Below are 22,477 nucleotides of genomic sequence, written 5' to 3'. Positions count from 1 at the left end.
TGAGAACAAAGGCTGTCTCTCAAAAAACAGTAACATTAAGCTTGCCTACCAAGAGCACAATTTGTACACCACACACAGGCTCTTTCCAGACACTAATATCTATGGAATCTGCTGCATTAGCTGTGAATCAGATCAGGTGTCCAACCGGAAGAGGCATTGGGCTGTAGATCACATTGCATTTGTTATCGATAACATTTTTGTCACGTCAAAATTGTGAGGTCTGTTGTTGTAGGTTGACTAATGGCCTTTCCTTCAGTTTTCTCCCTGTAAGGGCTTCACTGATTTGTCATTTGCATGTCTTTTCTTCATTGTGTGGGTGGTGTGTGCTCACTGTGTATTGGCCAGGCTCTAAATGCAGTTAATGTGGGGGTGGATTTGTAGAGCTGATTCCTGATTGAAGTGCTTTCTGGCATTCCTTTTTTAACTTAAATATATGGAAGATGCAGACCATCACAAGATTTAGAAAAATGATCAAGGAAGAACTTTGTATGGTATCATAACGCCCCAGAGATGTTGATGTTACCATGTCCTTTGACAGAAGTGCCACTGTTTTTGTTTAGTCTTGAGTCAATCTGACCACTTACAGACTTCCAGTTGACCACCTTCAGATTTGCGCTTTGTTGTTGTTAGATCCATCCGTGGAACAGGACGGATCTCGTAATTCCCTTTTTTTTAAATAGAAATGACATTACATATTTTTAGATGTAAAAAATGCTGCATTTATGAGTTGATTTTGATAGTCGGTAGCAAGCAAGCAGATATCGCCCTGCTGTGTGAAACTTAGTTAGATTTAATGTTTTCTTCCCCCAACCTCTATCTAAGAATGCCAAGGATGCAGTTATCTGCAGGCAGTGTCGCATTTCCAATATTAAGTAGCCTATTGAAAGGGAGTGTGTAGGTGGACACGCACATGTTGTGAAACATGTAGAAAAGGAAATGTGCAAGGGGAAAAAAGGGTGGATGATTGGCAGCAGAGAGAGTTTTTCTCATATAGATTGCTCCAGATTCTATAGATCCCGATTAGATTGAGGTCTTTATCATTGCCACAGGCTTAACAAATTATGTGCAAGTTTGTGCATTTATCACCTGTTGCTCTCTATATGCCGTTGCTATGGAAGTTTGGTTAATCGTGTCTGCTGTTAGGTTATGTAAGTATATTTTTCAAGATTTTGCAGGAGACAACCTCTGAATCTAATTCTGTAACAGGTCTGCACTCTGCATCAGATGTAATTCGTCAGATAGTATCTAATAGTCCTGCTTTTTAATGCTTATCACGTCCATTGGTATTAGAGCCCGACCGATGTGGATTTTTGGGGGGCGATACCGATAAAAAAGCCAGATATCGATATATCGGCCGATATTATTTGTATATTACAGTTATTATGTATGTGTATTATAGTACCAGTCAAAAGTACACTTTCTGTGTACAAACTTTTGATGGATAATAATATTTATAGAATACACAGTATAATCAGAAAAAATATTTAAATGTTTTTTGCAGTGATGATCATAATGTCAAATGTGGTGATCATAAAACACTTTTGTGATAAAGATATGTAATGGAGACAGGGATAGAATGAAGAATGATATGATAAAATGAAATGATAGAATGAGAATGATACATTTGAGCTCAGCCCATTCTCACCCCCAAGGCGTCACTTAACTGACGCCTTGGGAAGCATTTTGACCATGCTTCAATATCTGACGCTTTAGGCGCCCTTTAGCATCAGTTAGATGACGCCATAGACATATACACTAGACATCACCTTGGGGCTCTAAGCATGCGTCAAAACCGCCGCCATCTTTGAACAGGGGTCTTGTCATAGGAAGTAGCTAGGTAACGCTGCTATCTCTGCCTTTACGTCGAATTCATTGATGGTGGCGGACTTTTGTGCAGTGTATGATGTTCACGGATGAAATCTGAACTAGGAAGAATGTTTTTGAAAAAAAAAAAAAAAATTTCTTTCTGGAATCAATGATAAATACATGTCTGACTGTTAGAACAAACCAAAAAAACAAGAAAAATCGCATTCATGATGATTTATGGTGATTTTATTTCCGTTAGACCTGTGTCTACTACATTGACGCTGATGCTTTAAAGTGGAGGGGCTCCCCTGTTTCAAGATGGCGGCTCTATTGACGCATTCGTTCCAATGAACTGCCGTAGCCAAGGTGACGTCTAGTGTATATGTCTATGAGATGACGCCCTAGGATCGCGTGTAATGAATGAATAGAATGAAGAATGATATGATAGAATGAAATGATAGAATGAGAATGATACATTTGAGCTCAGCCCATTCTCACGAAGCATTTTGACCATGCTTCAATATCTGACGCTTTAGGCGCCCTTTAGCGTCAGTTAGATGACGCCCTAGGATCGCGTGTAACCCTACCCCCGTCAAATAAAGCGTCAAATATTGAAGCATGGTCAAAGGTGAGAATGCGTTGGTAACCGAACTAGTTTGCATTGCATGTTATGTTATGTTATATTATATTATAAATACTGTTGCATAATCTTCCTCTAATTCCTCTAATCTCTACCAGTGGAGGAAGAACTCTTTTTACTAAAGTAAAATTAATAATTTCATAATGAAAACGTTTTTAATTACATACGTACAGTACTTTTATACTATTTTTAATTAGTAAGCAAAATGCACTAAACCTTAAACATAGTGTTATAATCATATAATAAATTATTGCTTGTGTAACGTAGCGTTATAGACTGAATGAGCTTCAACACTGTGTCTGAACCGGACGCGGCCATCGTTTGGAAATGAAGTTCAAATAAGTGACCACAGGTGACAATGACAAGCATTGTGACTCAGAAACAAGGAAAAGTGTGTCAAAAATGACCTTTTCCCAGCTATATATCTATATTTAATCCATAAAGTTCCACTGTTGCTGCATTAACCCTGAAATGATGACCTACTCTTGTCATGTCCCCCCCCCCCCCCCCCCCAATCAGTTACTGGTGGTTTCAATCAGTACTAATTTCCAGCATATTGTTCTGCCACCTCATTTAATATCCTATCTTCCAATAAGCAGCATCTGTTGATGCTGATCTGATGAATGGCAAAGAAACAGTTGAAGGTTCAGAATGTATCTGCATTATCGCTGATATTCCCACCAACTGTCTCGCCATCTGCCTAACTAACGGCGCCTGCGTTTCGTGCAGGAGAGCAGAGATTTTCAGCCTCTTGTGATAGAGAGGATGGGTGTTAACATGGCACCCAAATGCTGAAATTAGTATTGAAGGCACCCATCTTACTTTTGGACTCAATAATTACAGTCCTGTCTCCTCTACCACTTTGGGCTCCATCTTAATGCAGGCTGTAGCCTCAGATTTATGCAGCCATTAGTCATGAAGACAGTCTGTTGAAAACTGGAGGTGAGAAATGAGAGCTGAGGAATTTTTGATGCAGGATTCTTATTCTTACCATGGTTTTTGATTCAAACAGTTTAGTGACTCAATATTGAGGCTTTTTAAAGTGATGTTTTTTTTTCTTTTAAAAATAAACCAAAAACCTAATGCCTTATTGCCTTCAGTGTAAATTGGCTGACCAAAACCTTTAGTCAGGATGGATGCGTTATCAGCAGGCAGTGGTGATTCACCTTTCTATGAAAGCGTATATGATGGTAGATTTTTAGTGACAGGCACAATGTCTTGAACAAACATCTTTAGGAGCATCTCTTACTGCATTTAATAAATGGAAGCTTGTCAGTGTCATATTTTCCCAGCCTTCCATGATTCTTTTTTATCTGTTTAAAACCTAATCGCATTTTGAACACAGTGTCTTTTGGAGAACGTTATTATTAGTACAGCATCCACTTCCCTTAGTCATAATGCGGTATCCTAGTAACAGCCTTGCGGTTTGGCGTATTGGTCAGCTAGTTTAACTATTCTTTGGAATCTGTTGTAATGATGTGTAATGTGCCCAGGCAGGTCATCCTATGTATTACATTTGTCTCTGTGCGGCTTACATCCACACTGTAATAGTTTAGGTCAGTATATTCATGAATAAACATAATCAATTACTAGCTGCAGACTAACTAAGAAAGTGGATGCATAAATCAGGACGTTCATTGATAAGTATTTAATGGCAGTGTAGCATTACAAATGTTTAAAATTGTGTGTAGTTGAAATGAGTAAAATTTTATATTGTTAGGCTACATTATGCAACATGCATCTTGTGATATTTTAGGCCGTTTAAAATAAACAGGCTGTCTGAGGCAGTTTAATTAAGAATCTTCTTACCTGAATGGTACCCACTTCTTGTTATTCAGTAGCTGTTTTGCTTTTCCTAAATCCAGTTGGGGTCTGTAGTTGGTGTGAGTGACTGCAGCATATCTGGGTTCAATTGTAAGTAGGGAGAAGTGGAGCTTTGGAGCTTGGCCACTTTTTTGCCACTTCAGGGGGAATTGGTTTAAATTAGATTTTTAATCCCAGATTCAAACTCTAGAAAAATGTGCACAAACTGTACCACCAGTACAGGAATACAACAGGTTGTCAATGGGGTACAATTGCATGTTTTTTTTTCTGGCTGTGTGGGGGAAACTATGGGAGACTCTTTTGACCTCACCTTGCAGCAGTTTTTTTTTCTTCTTCACAAAATAGATGCAGGTCTGCTTGCTTTAATTTGATTTAGGTTACTAAGAACCCATTCATTTACAATTATGCAAGGTTATTTTATTTAGTGGTAATCTGCTTATGATCTCCAGCCTATTGTGATATTGTTACTGCCCACTTTTAGCTGTAGTGTTTATGTGGATGATAAATCTGTAATGGATTTACGCCCGGGCTAAGTGATTTTGTGGTTAAAGAGGTAGCTCTGCTAATAGACTTATAAACTTTGTGTTGGCAGCAGTCTATTTTCAGTGCTTTTTCTTGTTCTTTGTGTGTGTGTGTGTGTGGACATTGCTCTTTATCTTTGATATGCTGATATCAGCAGAACTTCTGGCTGACCCGGTGAGCTCTTCCTGGCTCTCTTGAAGTGAATGTATTGCCAGGAAACAGAATATCTCCATGTGAAATCAATTCAATGTCATATGTAGGCTAACACTGCTTTCGTGGCAGTCTGGTGGCAACATGGCTTTCTTTAGCAAAAAACTGTCACAGGTTAGAGAGTCATTGTTTGAATTATAATAAGCCAAGCAGGGTTTCCGCAGGGCATTAAAAAGCATTAAAAGTCCTTAAATGGATTTAGCAAAAATTAAGGCCTTAATAGGCATTAAAAAGCTTTAATTTATTCCTACAGTCATACAATTTTTTTAAATAGTTTTGAAGAAAATTTTATATCAATTTATTTGAATATAGCCTTCACAATTAATCATTTGTATTTGCTGTCGCAAAATATGTACGTCCGTGTGATAAATATGCGGAACCCGTTTGGTAATTGCTTCCGGCCGGAGCAAAAGTGTTGTGATGCGGAGGTAACGCGGGTCTGTTGTACAGCGGTGGACAGGTCTGAACCTTGAAAAATGGGAAAGTGCAAATTCCAGCCAAAGTGGATAGAAACCTGCACCCTGAGAGAAAAGGCCAGGTTAGAGGATGCCGGTGATAAAAATATCACAGAATTACAGACACTCTAGACATTTGCAAGGTTTTTAGAAGCACTATATATAAAATTAGTTAAAGGTTTAGCGCTTAGTTAGTTTTGTTAAAAAAGCCATCTTCGTTTTGTTAGTTCTATGTTATAGTCTAAGCGAGTTTGTCATTGAACTGTTTTGATTTGTTTTTCATTAAGAGTAATAATGAACCCACCATTCAAGCAATTGTCGCCCCCAAATTGTTGCTGATTTGAGTGTAGAATGTGTGTGGCCATTCACAAGATATTTTTTTTAAAGTGATGCAATGTTCATCCTTTTGTCCAACACCCCCCTAAGTTTCTCACCTGTTGCTGATGGCAATCTGATTTTCTGAAGTTTTTTATTTTTGTTGCTGCATTTAGAACCATTTTAAACTGTTTTTCAAAGGTGTGTGAGAGTAGGTGGGTGAGGCTGACGAGGTGGAATGGGTGAGGGGGATCTGAACTCAATAGAGGTGAGGTCATCCATTTGAGCTTTATAGCAAAGGCCAGCAAACACAGAATTTAGGAACAATCAAATGTGTATGCAACAGTACCCTCTGCATTCCCTGCCACACTTTCGTGTGTGTGTGTGAATTTAAGCTCTCTGTGACTCAAAGCAAACATTGTCACCAGGAAGTGAAGGTTAATGATTATTTGGGTAAAGAGAAATCAAACGCCATGCATCTCTTTTTGTCAAACACATGTTAGTTCTAACTTGGACATGCTGTTTACATGATGTTCCAATAATGCTGAGAGCGAGATTGTAGGTTATATACAGTGTTTTAGCTGGGTTGGTCCAATTTTAAATGGTTTACTGTATACTTTGGTTATTTTTATTAAAATAAAGACTTTGTAAAAGGGCATAGTTAGACCCCTTTAAGCATTTCCGCTGGTATTTTATTTTATGAGTGTCTGTTTTTCCATCTTCATTCAGATATTTTGAAAACTGCGATTCACTCTGACAGGCTGCTTTTTGTGCACATTTCATTCAAAACAAGTGGGCTGTTTTCATTCGGGTCCAGTGAATGATTTAAACCTGCTTTGATCAGAGCATTGGAAAGGTGTCTAGAATGCTGCCATTTTAGAAAATCTTGTGATCAGCTCTTATTGTTGTGATCCCTACTGCTAGTGTTACTTCAAAGAAGATCTGTCATGCAAACAGTTTTACCCAGTACCTGAACCATGAAACAATGCCCTACACGAGCCAGTTTTGGAGTAATTGCTGTGAAAATGGCTGTGAGGCATTTTAAAGTCATTGAGCACTTAAACTCATTGTTTACTCATTGCTAACTTTATATCTTCGCCCACACCTTTGTATTCTAAAATTCTAAAGTATCTAAAAGCTGCCACAAAGAACCAGCAAAAGTAATGATTATGAATATTAGGGCTGTGTTGAAAAACTCGATTCACCAATTCTGAATGGATTTTCATTTTAACTCAGAGGATCGATTTAATAATAGGCTTACATTTTCCCTGTGAAGTTGAACTTGCCGCGACTGGGAGATCCCTATATGCGCATTGAAAGGCTTTCACTCAGCGCGCACATTGTAACGCAATGGGCTTTGAGTGGATTTAGGATTTTGCATCCATCTGATGCAAAAGTAAGCTGTAGAAAGGAGCAAACTGCAATAATAGCCTGTCAATTAAAACTCAGAGCAGTGATTGATCAAATTTAATTTGTTTACCTCCCTTGGGTGATTGTGTGTTTGTTTACTAACTGTTGAATACATTTACTCTGTGGCTTTATGGCTTTTTTTGCCCCAGAGTTGTGAACAGATGTGTTTGTGTATCTGACTATGTGGTGGTTACGGTAATTCAAAAACCACATACAGCAGTAAATGGGATCTCACAGGCAATTCATTGTCTGCTGCAAGGGTAAAGCAGGCTTCAGGAAAGTTTTGTTAGGGCAAATAAGAGCCACTTAAAAACCTAATAGTGATTGGAATCCTAAACCTCCTTTACGAAATGGCACCTGTTGGTACCTAAGTTTTCTTTTGTTGTATGTCTTAAACATATATAGAATCAAACCAGAAATAAAATAAGTCTTATTAATTTAGGAAGTGCTTTGACAGTACCCACAGGGGTCAATGCTAAGGATTTTTTTTTTCTACTGGCCTCAGCAAAAAGAAAGAAATTTTTTTTTTGACCTATGTAAAATTGTATTCTAATAAATAAGCCACTAAATTTCTTGATAATTCTCGATTGATTCCAATTTTTGGTACCACAACAAAATCTACCAGCCTAACTAATATAAAACTTAAACATTATTGAAGACAAGTGAGTCTCTAGTAATAAAATAAGAACAAATAAACCAATTGCAAGCAACAGCTCAAATAAATGCATCAGAACAAGGCGGGTTTTGGCGGTGATCCTCAGCTCTCCATCAAGGTCAGCTCTTCACAAAATTAATCCACCTCTACCTAAATGTGATAGTTTTTAGGAAATTTTAGGAAATAAAGACACCGGTCTGTTTTGTACATGATTGCCATCTAGGTAGTAGCCTACACATTTCTGTGATGAAGGCATAGCTAGCTAGCAAAACTGATAGCAGTGTTGTAGTCGAGACCACCTCACTCGAGTCCGAGTCGAGACCGAGACCAGAGAGAGTCGAGACCGAGTCCATAGAGAGTCGAGTCCAAGTCGAGTCCGAGACCAGAGACGGTCGAGTCCGAGTCGAGACCGAGACCAGTGAGGGTTGATTGCCTAATTTACTTTTATTTACTTAGAGAAATCCTTTTTTTATTTTACTGAATTTACTTAGAGTTTAAAAAATATGATCAGTTTAGGGTAAAAAGGCCACATAGTAGGTGGTGTTAAAAGTAATTTTATTACAATTTGTCATGCGCAGTTGTGCACTAGAAAATCACCAATCACTGGGCGTGTCAATCAATTTAAAGAAATATTTTATTAACATACATTAATAATCATGAAAAATATTTTGAATTGAACTCAAGTGGACTCGGGAATAAGTCCGAGTCCTAAAAAAAAAATGTACTACAACACTGACTGATAGTACTGACCAGAGAATGTCTAATGGTAGACGGGCTTTGGTACTGACGCTAAGTTGCGATTGAGCGCCAAACTGATGCGAATGTGCTCTATTGTTAGGGGAGGGGCCAGCCTCAGTGCGTCATCAATTGGGGTGTGTCCAGGAGATCATTGAGCCACGTTTTAGCCCCGCCCAAAAAATCCGGAAAATAGTAATGGTGAAAAACTGTTTAACACCACAATTCAGTACTTTACAGTTCACAGTCTTTGTAATATGTTTTAGCAATACATTTCTAACATTAATAATGTGTTTAGATTTTTTTTGCCTTTACAGGGATTTTAACAGTATTCAGGTACAGAAATGTTATAATCAATCGTAAAATAACATTGCATTGTCTTCATTTATAAATTAAATATAGATTAATCCTTGTCCTACAAAAGGAATATTAGGCTGCTGTCACTTTAAGACCAAATGCCTGGACTGAATATTGTATATTACATGTGTTTTCATTCTCAACTGTTTACGTACATAAGATATATCCTAATTGACCTAATGAGGATACTCTTCAGGATGGGGATTTTGACATAATTAAATTTTGTGTGAATTTTTCAGTTCAAGCGTGAATATGTGAAAAAGAACTCTGTACTCTGTTATTCTCTATAGTATTCACATGTATTCTCTATTAGAAGCAGCTTTTTGGGCATACACTTTGGATATGTGTGCACACAAAAACAATACATCTTTCATGGCATGCGAGTACCAAATTGAATTCGTGTCTTCTTGCACTTACATATTTAGACTGACATGGCTTAAAAATTAGTGCAAATCATAAACTTTTGTGACGATGCAGCAATGGCCTGATCGGGCAAGTGACAGTTTCGTCAACTGTCCCAAGCATTGTTTACGCTGGCTCCGGGCCATCAGGCAGTCCATATTGTCCACAAACATATGAAGATTAAACTGATGAACCTAATTTGAAAAATATGTGGGGAATTTTAGTAAAAACAAGGAAAATGTGAATGATCAAACTAAAAGTAGAGGATTGACTATCACTGCAGTGGCTCACTTCTGAGATTTAACAGATTACCATGGAAACTTTTGTTGTACATGTCAGGTGCTCCTGGGCAGGTTAAGTACAGGTTTAGCTCAGCTGAGCATAAAGTTCCTTTTATTAATATTTCTTTTGTACTACTCTGTATATATATATATATATATATATATATATATATATATATATATAAAAGATAATTCTTGCAATACTGCAACACTATATGCGTTTTCCTTCATATTTGATCTCAGATGCTGAGAAATTAATATGAGACATTCCTTTCTGGATTAAAATTCTCACTCTCTTTGAACTCGTGGCATTATTCCGATCTCATCATTCCCTCACAATGGCGGTCTGTTCACACAAAGTTGAAATCACCATGACACCTGGTAGGGCTGTAAATAAATGAGTTCATTCAGTTCCTTAAATCTGGAAAAATGTAGTACAGGCAGGGCTTCAGACTAACTTATCCACTAGTGGCACTGGTGCTACCACTTTCTCAGTTGGTCGCACCAGCACATGATTTGGTTGCACCCTTTTCCTTTCCTTTTTCCTACAACATAGGATTCATCAGTGTGCTGATAAATAGTTGTCTAAATGTTTTTTATTTTGTCATTTTTATTTTATATGACTTAATTCCAAAATTTCCGCATATATGCAACCATTTTTTGAGAATGTGTTTTATGTGGTTTTATGAGTTTTATGTGGTCGCATTTGTTCGAGTGCATGGTCATTTACTCATACTCAGTTAATTTCACGCATGCGCAACAGAACGCCGTTATATTAGCAGCAGCAGCTACTGCAGTCTGTATGTTCAAAATGAACGAGTACATCATGAATCAATTTTCCAAACCATGTTTTTGACTTATCCTGTTTTTGTTTTTGAGAATATCTTGATTTGATAGTTAAAAGATTAAAACATTTTGGCAAAATTATGGTATGCAGATTAAGACGTGGTATGCAGTTCCTGTGCTGGAAAGACAAATAAAAAGTAAAAAATAAAAAGGATTGTAAACAATATGCCACATTATGAACTCTTTCGCTAAATATTTGCACTATATTAGCCTTTATTCATTATATATTACTTGACCTGTTAGTGATGTCTTGATTATTCAATGTATGTTTAAAATATCTGTCATAAAAATGACAGCCAGTGAGTGAATTATTTGTTTTCAACAACAAATTGGAGTAAAAACATATAATTAAATTTAATTAAGTTGTGCAGTTTACGTTTTTGCATACAATTGGTCATTTAAGTGTCGATTTTATATCTAAAAATGTATATAAATATATATATATATAATATATTTAGGCTAATAGTGGGCTCTCTTGTTAACCTTTAATATCATAGTAATGTGCAAGTAAGGGCTGCCTAGTTTACAGCATTAGCAGAGATAATCATATCTTTTAATTATAACTGAATTAATTTAAAAACAGAGACACAATTAGTTCAGTGAACCACTGTAAAAAGAAAAAGAATAAAAGAAGCTGTTTAGTTTTCTCCCTCCTGCTGTACCAAACCGCGACGTCAAAACTGAGCTACGTACCGAATCGTAAGTTTTGTGTACCATTACACCCCTAAAAAGAACTGAACAGGTTTTTCAGGATAACATCTGTGACGTCACAACACCTGCCTGACTGTTGCTCAGGTGGGGTGAAAACTGCGAGGCAACTTCCTCTGTTTGCCTTGTTGCCTTAGAAACAAGGATGAAGCGGCAGTAACGGCCTTGCTGCGTAATGATGGTAATTAGCAGTAATTTTCTCCTGTGTGCTTGCAACATTCCTCTGATCTCAATAGACGCTCGAGGATTTCTGTTGCTGTGCCTTCTGTAGAATCTGTTGAAACGATTAGAGAACTTGGAGGAACGTGAGCTCTGTTCCTCGTATGACGCGTGATGAAATTATGCCAATAAGTATTTCTCCAAGCAAGGCAATTATTGAAGACTTTGCTTCACGCAACAAAATTGCATAGAAATAGAGAAAATGCATGCTTGACCGTCACTTGGTTATTTTTAACTCTATGCGGTGATTCAATCTCATTTTCGCTCTTTCACTTATTGAGAGAGTGTAGGAAATGCATTAGTGGAAAAAGAAGCGCCCAAGACTTCTCACCTAGACACACACACACATTCTGAGACGTTTAAGTGCAGCTACCCTGCTGCTCTCTGAACTTCTACTCAAATCGATTGGGGCTTGAAAACACAATATTAAAAGACCATATGTGCTGCTATAGCCCTAATGATAGATTGACATCTGAGAGCTGGAGTGATGTAACAGTCTTTATAAAACAGATGGATGGTGGATGTGGTTGATCAATACGGTCTTGCTAAAATACATGATATAGATAACTGATATAAAGTTCTAGCCTGACTTCGTCATACTCATATTCTAGTCAGAATGTGAGTCTGATACTGCTCCATAGGGCTTTGATTATGAGGTGTGTCTTAATCGAACCTGGAAAAAACTACAACTCGGCACTCAATTGGATAGACCTGGCTACAACCAGTCAGTGCAATGCTGTAAGTGACCCATGTTGAGCGACTCATAGTTGTCAACAAACCTGAACTGCACACACTCTGGAAAAAGTATTTAAAAGAAAAATGAGTGTTAGCGACCTTTGCCAGTGTTGCAAAATAGGGTTGTGCCGATAGACGATAGTATCGTGTATTCGACGATAGTCTGACATATCGCCGATGGCAGATGCCTTTGACGATATCAATACGATAATTGGCTCGTTTTACCATAATGTATTAAATTATTATTATTATTAGGCCTATTATTATTATTATAAAGCTAGTATTGTTATTAAATAAATATTATGAACTACAATTAATTTGCCTTGCCTAAATTTACAACGACATCACCTCAACAATTGCAACACACGCACTAATGAGGACTCCTCTAAGAGAATGTTTTTAAAACAGACTAAAAAACATCCCACATCAAAATTTAATCGCAAGGTGATCCATTCACAAATTATCAAGTGTGCTCGTTTTAACAGACGCAAAATTCAATTTCCTACAGATCCAAGATGAAAACGGCATCGTTGTTCGTCAGTATTTGTTTCTGTAACACATTAACAAAACGTTTAATGACACTAACACTAAAAACAATACAATTGCTAAATAGTATTAATAATAATATCACTAAAATAGTATTATAGTTACCGTTATCATCGTCGTCTCTGAGGTTACGCGGCGTTAATGCAGATGCCGAAAGCAGTCCGTTTTTACTTTCAGAGAAAGAGCGCGTTTACATGCGACGTCGTTCTTAACCTGATTATGTTGAATAAACTTGACAATGCATGTGGTCATGTAAACGTTTCCTTTATCAGAGTCAAGTCATAAGTATAAGTATAAACCGATCGACTCAGCTAGACGTTTGGCCCTTGCTCTTGTTTCTATCGGCATTTAAAACACATTAACCCGCGTACTTCGTGCTTACTGAAGTGCGCATGTGAAGTGCGCAGAGAGCGCACTGGTAGGGGGGCACATATCGCAAACTCCGACTCTTTCTGACCCAAGAAATTATTAAAACGTGTTTTCATCTCGTGCAGAAATAGACCAAAATGCTGCATGTAATAATGGCATGAGAATAGGCTAATGTGTCCGTAAATTTCCCGTTGACAAACAAAAGGATTAGGATCTCTTTTTTTTTACTTCACTATACCAGGAAATAACCTGATCCTATTAATAAACACTCCACCTTTGCTAGCAAAATAGAAAAAAGATTCTCGTATATAAAACAGAGTAGGCTAATAAATCAAGCAAATTAATAAGTAGGCTAAATAATCAAGTTAATAATCAAATAAGTTAGCCCCGCCCCCTCACGATAATATCGTGTATCGCCGATCTCACAGGCTGACGATAGGACGATATGAAAATGGAGCATATCGCCCAACACTATTGCAAAAAGAACCTAAGGATTCGCGGACTACTTGCAAACTCGAAACACATTTTTTGCATGAAATCGAAAATGTGAATGTATATACGACCAAGTTCTCCGTTTAGGATTAGATCTCGCCAATCAAGCCAACAAATCTGCTCGCATTTGTTGGTCCTGTCCTGTCTCAACTTTATAACATTGTTGGAGCGCGACTTGATTTATTTTAATAAATGGAGAGATGATGAAAGAGACAAGGCTGATGAAGCATGTTCATTTGACTGGGAGACAAAATTATGTTTTAATGATGATTTAAATTGAAATTAATGATTAAAAATAATACACCTCTTATAAGGGGTACAGTGACTACCAGTATATCAATATACACACACACACATACAAATGCATCCTGATAAAGTTCCCTTGGCCTTTGGAATTACAATAGCCTTACATCAGCACATACACTTCACACCATATAGAAATTGGCGTTTTTTATTTCAGTTAGCCTAATGGCTGGTTTGATTTGCGTTGAGAGATGATCTTATGGAAAGTACCCCATGATAATCGGTGAAGGGTATGTGGTGATGTGCGGCTATGTTAATTCCAAATAATACGTGTCGTACATGTATATTCCTGCCTGACAAGGCTATAGTTCATATTTCAACAGGTTTCTGTCGATTTCATAAATTTTAGTCTTGCTACAGTTCAACTGGAATGTCAAGTTTATGCAACAATGACACTAACTAATATATTTCATAATTCATTTCATACCGTAGATCTTTCTTGACTTCAAATTGCGTTCTTCTTCTGCGGTAAATCCAATGTAAACTGCTCACTGCTTGTCCAAACTTGAAGAAAAGCAGACGACTGATGCAGTTTGGTGCTTTGTTTTTTAGGTAATGAGTGTGTTCGCGTTCCTTCGTGGAGATTTGCATATCAATCTCTTTTGTTCGTGTGGGCGTGGTTAAATTAAAAATGAGCAAGTGTTTGAGAAACTGAACAGTTTTATACAAATTGCTTAAACAGAGAAAATTTGTTTTCGTTTTGAATCAGATCATTTAAAAGTACACACTTAGATGATTACGGTATAAAGATATATATCTCATGCCTGGGTGAATAGTATTCAAGTTTTTTTTTTGTTTTTTTTTTAAGTTTAGAGACCTGCTCCAAAAAAAAAGTCACAGTGATGAAGAGCCAGTTTATTTTCTTTACAAAAGCACAATGTTTTATTTTGATTGTAAGTGGACAAATAAAAAAGAAGACATTTATTTTTTCATATTTCTGTCTGTATGACCAAAAATGATGGAGTATTTGAAGTCTATTTTGCTGCTATGTGAAAAAATCAAGCAAAACATGCCAGCGCGTTTGCTGACCCCAGAGGGTTAACCCCCAGCAGAACTGTTTGCCTTGATCGTATCAATCCATGATTTTTCTGAACTCTAAATTAATTTCACAAAGTATTTTTTGACAGGTGTGATTTAAGTGGGCTGTGTTTGCGCTTTACTGATTTTGGGGTGGGGTTGGGGGATCATTCTATGATCAGTCATTATTGTTGCAGTTTTGTGCCGTTAGTACAATACAATTGGCATACTTTACCTTTAAATCCCACTTTCTCTAAAATTTCCTCAGCAGCATAGTCCTTTCATCAACATCTCTCCTGCCAAGTGCCAAGTCAGCTCACGGAAACAGCCATCTATTCAGATGAACTTCTAGTTCCTTGAGGCAGGATTTGCAGCATGCTTCTGAGCTGCCTCGTGTTCCTTCACTGTAGAGATGTATTGAGAAGTCCCTGCCCCCGCAGTTAATTGTTTTGTTTTGGATGGAGCAGCCCAGATGTCTGTAGTCAAGGAATGGCTTGACCCTTTCTTAGGATGTTAGCTGCATGGATAAAGACATTTGAGAAAGGGCTTAGCAGCAGGCCTTTCTTTCAGTTTTTTTTTTTTTTTTTTTTTTTTTTGTGCCAAAGCCATACATCTGTCAAAGAATCACATGGCATGTGCCTCATGGACCGGCACTGCACTCTGAAGAGGGATTAACCAGGAGACAAACTACAACTTTTCTCACAGTCATTAAACATGGAGTTGTCAGTCTCATTTTAATTGCCTTAGGAACGGAAGGATACAGATCATGTCAATTGAAGGTTTTAATATTCACCTAGCCTACACCAATAAATATTAAAGTATTAGCTTAAGAATATTGCTGGCATTATGTGGTCTGAATTTTGCATTTTATTAGCCTCATATAGTTTTTTTTTGTTGCTTTTTCTTTCAGAATAATGCTGCATACGAATAATGAAAAGTTAATGCAAGCAATATATTAAAATGAGGATCGCTGCTGCTGAAGATGTCAATGATACATTTTTGATTCTGGCTAATTGTCACTCAAATGGAGGCATTTAAAAAATATATATAAATAAAGTTGCTTAATATATTAACAATGCATATATTTTTATTATTTTATGTCGGTGTATTACATTGCATCCACCGGTTCTACTATTAAGCAGTTCATGATCTCTGATCATAAACTCTGCTTTTTCAGTGCACTTGAAGAGGCGAGAAAGAAATTAAAATTGACCTGCAGGCACGCTGAGTCTCTTACACAATTGGCACAGTTTCAATCACATTTCAATTATGATAATGTGATGTATCACAATGTATTGGACCGTGACATGCGTCACAATGTGTACTGTATCATGAGGTGGTGACCCAAACTATCTTTGCCGTCCCCTGTTGTAGTTTATTGCAAATCAACCATTTTCTTGGTGTAGATTTTTGCTGGTTCTACTGACTGCATGTCAAGCTTATGAAAATGTGTGGTTTGTGTGCCTTACATAATTAAGCAAATGAAAGGAAAAGCACTTTTAGGTAGTGAACTCTGTTGTAAATGAGTGTCCCCAGGGCTCTGTGGCATCACCCCTGCAGCTCCACATGTTTGTCAGAGGTAGGGCTGCAACTAACGATTATTTTGATAATCGATTAATCGGACGATTGTTTTTTCGATTAATCGATTAATCGGATAAAACATTTATTTCATTTTTTTTGTTTATTATAACTAAATAAAACCCTAAAAACCACACTCTTTTGTGTGTTAAACAATCTACTTAATACAGACAACTTCATTATATAGAAAAACAACAAATAAAAAAAATATATATGACCATAACCGATGACAAAAATGCTATTGTAAACTAGATTAGTGGATAACTCAGAAAAACTTAGCCTAGAAAAATCACAAATGCACACTAATTTTTTAAAATCTGAACATTTAGTGAAAAAAACATTCCTTAGTGGGGAAAAAATAAGAGACAATAAGTGTAGCACTAACTCTGGTAAAACGTTACACATTGCTCTTTGTATTGTTGTTATACATTCATGAAAAACATCGTAAAAATCAGAAGCACAGCTGTTTAGTGAGGAAGCAATATTTACTGTCTATTATAAAGTATCTTTGCAATAGTTTATTAAGCCTTTTCTTTTAACAGTTTTAAATTTCAGTTAGGCTACTGTGCACGTGAAGAACAATTATAGTGCGCCGAGTCTACTCTAGTGTTGTGATCTAACAGACGCTCAGTAGAAAGTGATTAAGTTACAGCAATAAAAGTCTAGCAAGATAGTCATTATATTACGAAACCATAGACCTTTATCTACGGATCAATTATAATAATAACATTGAATCATATTGGAAAGAGTTTCATCATGTTAACTGTTGTAACGCGACGCGCTGTTTGAACACCGAATAGAGAATGACTGACAGCCGCAGTGGAAGGAAAAGCTTACGTTAACTTGAATTTAATGACTTAAATATACATTTTCTATCTCACATTATACTACAGTATGGCTTCATAAAGTATACACGATTAACGTAGGTTGCCTATTTTGGTTTCAAAACGGCGAATTTGCCGAAAGGTGAATGATTTTCGTGTATGCTCCATATTGATAGCGGTTTCCTGATGCCCGCAAATTAGTTCAAACTCACGGAATCAAGAGCCCGCATGCGAGACAGAAGATAATGTGTTCCAAACCGTCCGTGTTGCGCACAGACCGGCGAGGGAGAGAGACTGCGTCTGTGCCTCATGAAGCGCATGTAAGAAGCTCATGTAGCATGTAAACAATCCCCGTGACGTAATCAGACCAACTAATCGATAATGACATTCGTTGACAACGATTTTCATAATCGATTATAATCGATTTTATCGATTAGTTGTTGCAGCCCTAGTCAGAGGACATCATGAAAACAATAGCAGCTAAGTAAAACAGCACCAGCAGCAGGACTTCAGGACTGGATAAAGGCTGTGGTTTATTTAGGCCCAGTCCATAAGTTGAACGACCTAAAGCTTTCATTAGCATGACTCTCTTTCTCTAGGTTCCTCAGGGGGCCTCCATCACATTGCAATGGTATCGAACACCACTAGCCTGGATGCCAGCCCAAACTTTGATCTATCTGTGTATGCACTGGCAGGGTAGAGTAGTGAGATACGAATGCTGTGTGTTAACTGATGTATACGTTAGTTCATTGACAGATTGACGTTACAACTAATGGTCATGAAAAACTTTTTCCCCGTGATTTGCAAAGATTAATATAAAGGTTTACTTACTAAAACTTTACACTCGCTTCTTTTGGAGGTGGAGATGGAACATAAATAGTTGGTATTGATCAGGAGCAGCTTCTTAGCAAAACCAGCTTTATACTGACCCTTGTTTATAAAGAAGTCTACGATAAATTATTCGCGCAAACATGAAAGCATTGAGGTTTATCGTGGGGAATATTCCCATTGTAAACAAAACTCAGCCACTCCGTCTTCAGAGGTTCAAATTTAGGAAGATCAAAATGATTCCTGTGTTTATTATTGCACCCAAGAACAGAACAACATAATCGCTTGGACGCCATTCTGCTCCAGTGTATCATCAATGATGGACTGTGATGACAGCCCGCTCAGCCGAGAGACGATCGAGTAGTGTCCGAAAGTGGTGTGGTCTAGTATGCTGGTGAGCTCACTATATAGTGCTCTACTCCCTACCCCCTACTTAGGAGGTAGGTAGTAGTGGTTTGAGTGGAGATTTTGGATACAGCCATTATTTTACTACTTTTTCCACCGTGCATGCAGTTGAGTTCTGTTGACAATTATGCGTAGCTTAACATACGTCACTGCGTTGCTTTGATTGGTTGCAGGTCTATCCAATTGAGTGTAGAGTTTTTTTTTTTTTTTTTCTGGTTCAGTTAAGACACGCCTCATAATCAAAGCCCAATGGAGCAGTATCAGACTAGACTTGAAAATGAGTATGACAAAGACAGGCTAGAACACCACAGCACCTAGCCAAAATTCTAACATCATGCAAATACATTATATGGCTGTTACCTTACACTCCGGATGCATCCAATTACACCTCATCGGAAGACTGTATGGATGGTGAGCGCAAGAGTGCTTTAAGTGCAGTTGCAAAATATTGGATAACACCCATCACCTTTGCTGCCATGCACAGGAAGAAAAGCTGGGGTTATGTATAATATCAGATGTTAGGAAATAATAAGAGTTCTAGCTTTTAGATCTGTGGCTCAAACAAAGTCAGCCAACATTATTAAAATAAAATCACCTTTTAAGATGCTCATCCTGGAAAGAAAACCCTGCTAAACCTTTCTGGTAGGAAGAGTGGTACAATATTTTCGTAGCTCAGTTTATGAACGTGTACCTCTCTAATAGCAACAGTAAAAGCTTGGGCTTGTGTGCATCTTTTTTGTATATGTAATGAGTCAAAATCGCTGATGAGCTGGAGGCTACTGTGGTAGTTGGAAGTATGCTGCTCCAGCATCTGTTCAGTCCTCTTTGTTTTGTGGCTGATCTGATTTATTCCATACTGGATGAGTCTCTCATTCACTGCTCTTCCAGATATAACAGCTTCCCCCTTAAAGGCTTAGTTCACCCAAAAATGTCTGAGAGCTTTCTCTCGAGAGCTAAAGTGACAATACATGAGTAAAACAATAAGGCTGCGGTCTTGTGCTGACACTAGACAATAATAATATACAAGATAAGTTGTTAATAAAACTGATAATTTTACAAAACAACAGTATGTTTTTAGAAATTCATGTTTGATTGGATGTGTTGTTGGTATTTTGTAATTATTTGTGAAATTTACCACTTTCTGAGTAAAAATTGTCATGTTCCTGGAACCAAATATAATATAGCGTGAAATGACGGGGCAGGAAGGTAAAATTAAACTGTTGGAGAAAGCAATAGGAAAAAAGAGAACAGACCAAATATCTCAATAGGGAGAGCAGGACGAGAGCTGCATGGAAGAGAAGAGCTGCTCATCATGAGCTCTGCACTAATTAGCTTGGCATTTTAGCCTCCCCAGGCAGGCCCACCAAGGTATTGAGTGTACAGAGATCCCATATCTGTGCTCCAACCACAGATCCTCTGTTGGATTTTATGTTAAATGCTTTGTTTTTTCTCCATAGCAAAGAGATTGTGCTGGAGTCAAGCGTGGGTGTTAAAGTCATTTATATTTGGCACACTAAATTAACTTTTTATTTTTTAGAAACGTGCAATAAAAAGGTGTTGATTTCATGCTGGAAACTTGATTCCTTTCCACCTTCTGGTATATTACAACTTCAAATAGTTCTGTGGGGCATTTCAGGGGTGCTTAGGTGATAATTACTTCCGTGGTTTTGGGCTTTTGTGTGTCCTGTAGGGAAGTGTTAGGGTGAAAATGTCGCATTCTGTCCGATGTCTTGTCTTAATGCTTTGAGTCATCTTCTTATTACTCAGCCTGACTCATTATAGTAATCTTCATCAACTGTTGAATGTGTGAGACATTTTTGGTTGTTTTGAGTCCTATCACTGATATTACTTGAAAGAACAAAACAGACTAACAGTCTGAATATCTGCATTATTGAGTGCTGGCAGTCAGTGTCACTTGGCAGATATTTAGACCTCACAGGAGAGCATGTAGAGTTTATCTTTTTTACGACTTGTAATGTGGTCGGGGGGTTCGACATTATAGTAACGTTTGGAATTCTGCCGACACCAAAGAAGCTGGCTCTGTCCCATTTTCTTTAACATGGGAAAAATTTTCTTTTCAAAATGCACGCAACTTCATGTCGAGTTTGAGGGTGTTCAGATGGTGCAGTATTAAACCATGCTGCGTCCTTTCATTGCACCAAGCTCAAATGTAGCATTACTGTGTTTGGGTTTAATTCAGGATGGGTGAGCTAATCATGGGTAACTTCAGCTCAATTACTTCAGTGGTGCACATGGGAATAGAGCACCTGCTGGCTTCAGACTAATGCTATGGGACATATTGTGAACTTCTACAGTTATTATATTCTGTTGTTGATGCATGTAGACTGTACTGTAGGGAAGTGAGAACCTGACTGACGTGCTTTGGGAGATGCACATAGTAGTCTTCATGACCTTCTTTGCTGAATGGATCCATTGCACGCGCTTGCCAGTGTATATCAAATCCTCTTTGTATTTTTGCAGAATGGCATGTGGAATTTAGAGTGGGAACCGGAAACCTCCTGGTGGTCTGCCAAATCATATTGGATCCTCATGCACACTTTCCAAGCTTCTTTCTGTGTAATGGTTTTTAGATATAATCTGACATGCTCGAAAGAAAGGTTTGTTCAATCCCCAACATCGAGAGAAGCTTGAAAACCTGATGAGAATACTCAGAAAAAACAAATGCAACATTAGGGGCCAAAGAACACAAAGCCCCTTGGTACGTGAACGCCATCCAAGGACTGAAATAAATAAATCCCAGACTGGAGGAATTTGACTTTTTTTTTTTTTTTTTTTGGAGAAGGGTTTGGCCGAGATGCTGTGAAAGCAGCTGTAGGATAGTGTGGTTTTGGCTCGACCGCTGTTATGGTTTTAACAGGGTTCTTCCTCTTCCTCCCTGACACTGCTCGCCCTGCTCTGGAGGAATGCAGACAGGCCTACAGGGTGATCTGTCTCTAATGTGAGAGACAGCTATAAGGGCTTTCGCACCGGAGGGACCTTTTCATAGTTCCTAGATCTATGGCGGAAGTACCCTGATTTTGACGTGTTTGCATTCACAGGAACTAGGAACGATTTTAGTTTTTGGGAACGTCTTTTGGAGGAACTAATTTAGCTTCTATTTCAAAGTAAAGTCTAAACCAGCACTATATGAACTACCAGTGACGTTATTGTATGCTGATTGGCCATGCTCACGCAAAACACGTGCACCCGTCATTTTAAAAAAGGCATGTAAACAACCAGATTATAGCCTATGTATTTACTCCACAAACTAACTCTATGAACATGGAAAACAGTGTTAGATGGGCCTCTTAACATTTACACTGAGGAGAAAAACCCAACACACCTTTTGAGAGGACCAAGAAGAGACATTTCTGCTTATCTCAACACTGGACATCAACCACATGGCAAATGCTAATGCCTTTTCATTACTGTCTCTTTCTATATAACAGTTCTATCTATTAACGTAATAGGCAGGACTGCTAGACAGATTGTAAACGAATGAACACAGAGAATGCGAACACTGTCGGCTTTGGCTTTCTCAGTGCCGTCAAAATAAATGTCCGGCACAGCGTCAAAATAAGTCACCACTATAAGCGTGGCTTACGTCATTTCAGAGTTCCTACTGCCGGTGCAAATGCAACCAGGAAAACGTTCCTAGGGGAACCACTAGTTCTCGGGGAATCACCCTGGTGGCTAGTTTCTAGAACCGAGTTCCTTGAACTATCCGGTGTGAAAGCCCTTTATATCTCAGGTCCCACACTGGCCCCTTTCTAAGCATGGAGAACTCTTGTGTTTGTTAAAAAAATACAGGTAATTTGCCCTGTAGCTAAGTATTACAGAGGTTGTGTGAGAAACAGACATGACAGATTTGGATTATATTAAAGGGTTGGTTCACCCTAAAATGAAAAGTCTTTCATTTAGAACCCTATGGAAGAGTGATACCATAGAAGACTATGGAGGTGGGATCCAGCTCTCAGATTTAATCAAAAATATCT

General features: G+C 37.9%; 1 protein-coding gene across 7 annotated transcripts in view; it reads left to right on the top strand.

The window, feature by feature from the left end:
• The window catches only part of sipa1l1 (signal-induced proliferation-associated 1 like 1), a 76,944-nt gene that overhangs the window by 1,213 nt on the left and 53,254 nt on the right, over nt 1–22,477 (top strand). The window lies entirely within an intron of this gene.

This window comes from Pimephales promelas, chromosome 13 (genome assembly GCF_988280905.1).
Source record: "Pimephales promelas chromosome 13, fPimPro1.hap1.1, whole genome shotgun sequence".
NCBI classification, from domain to species: Eukaryota; Metazoa; Chordata; class Actinopteri; order Cypriniformes; family Leuciscidae; genus Pimephales; species Pimephales promelas.
Note: the sequence above shows the minus strand (reverse complement) of the source record. Positions and strands in the feature narration are given on the sequence as shown.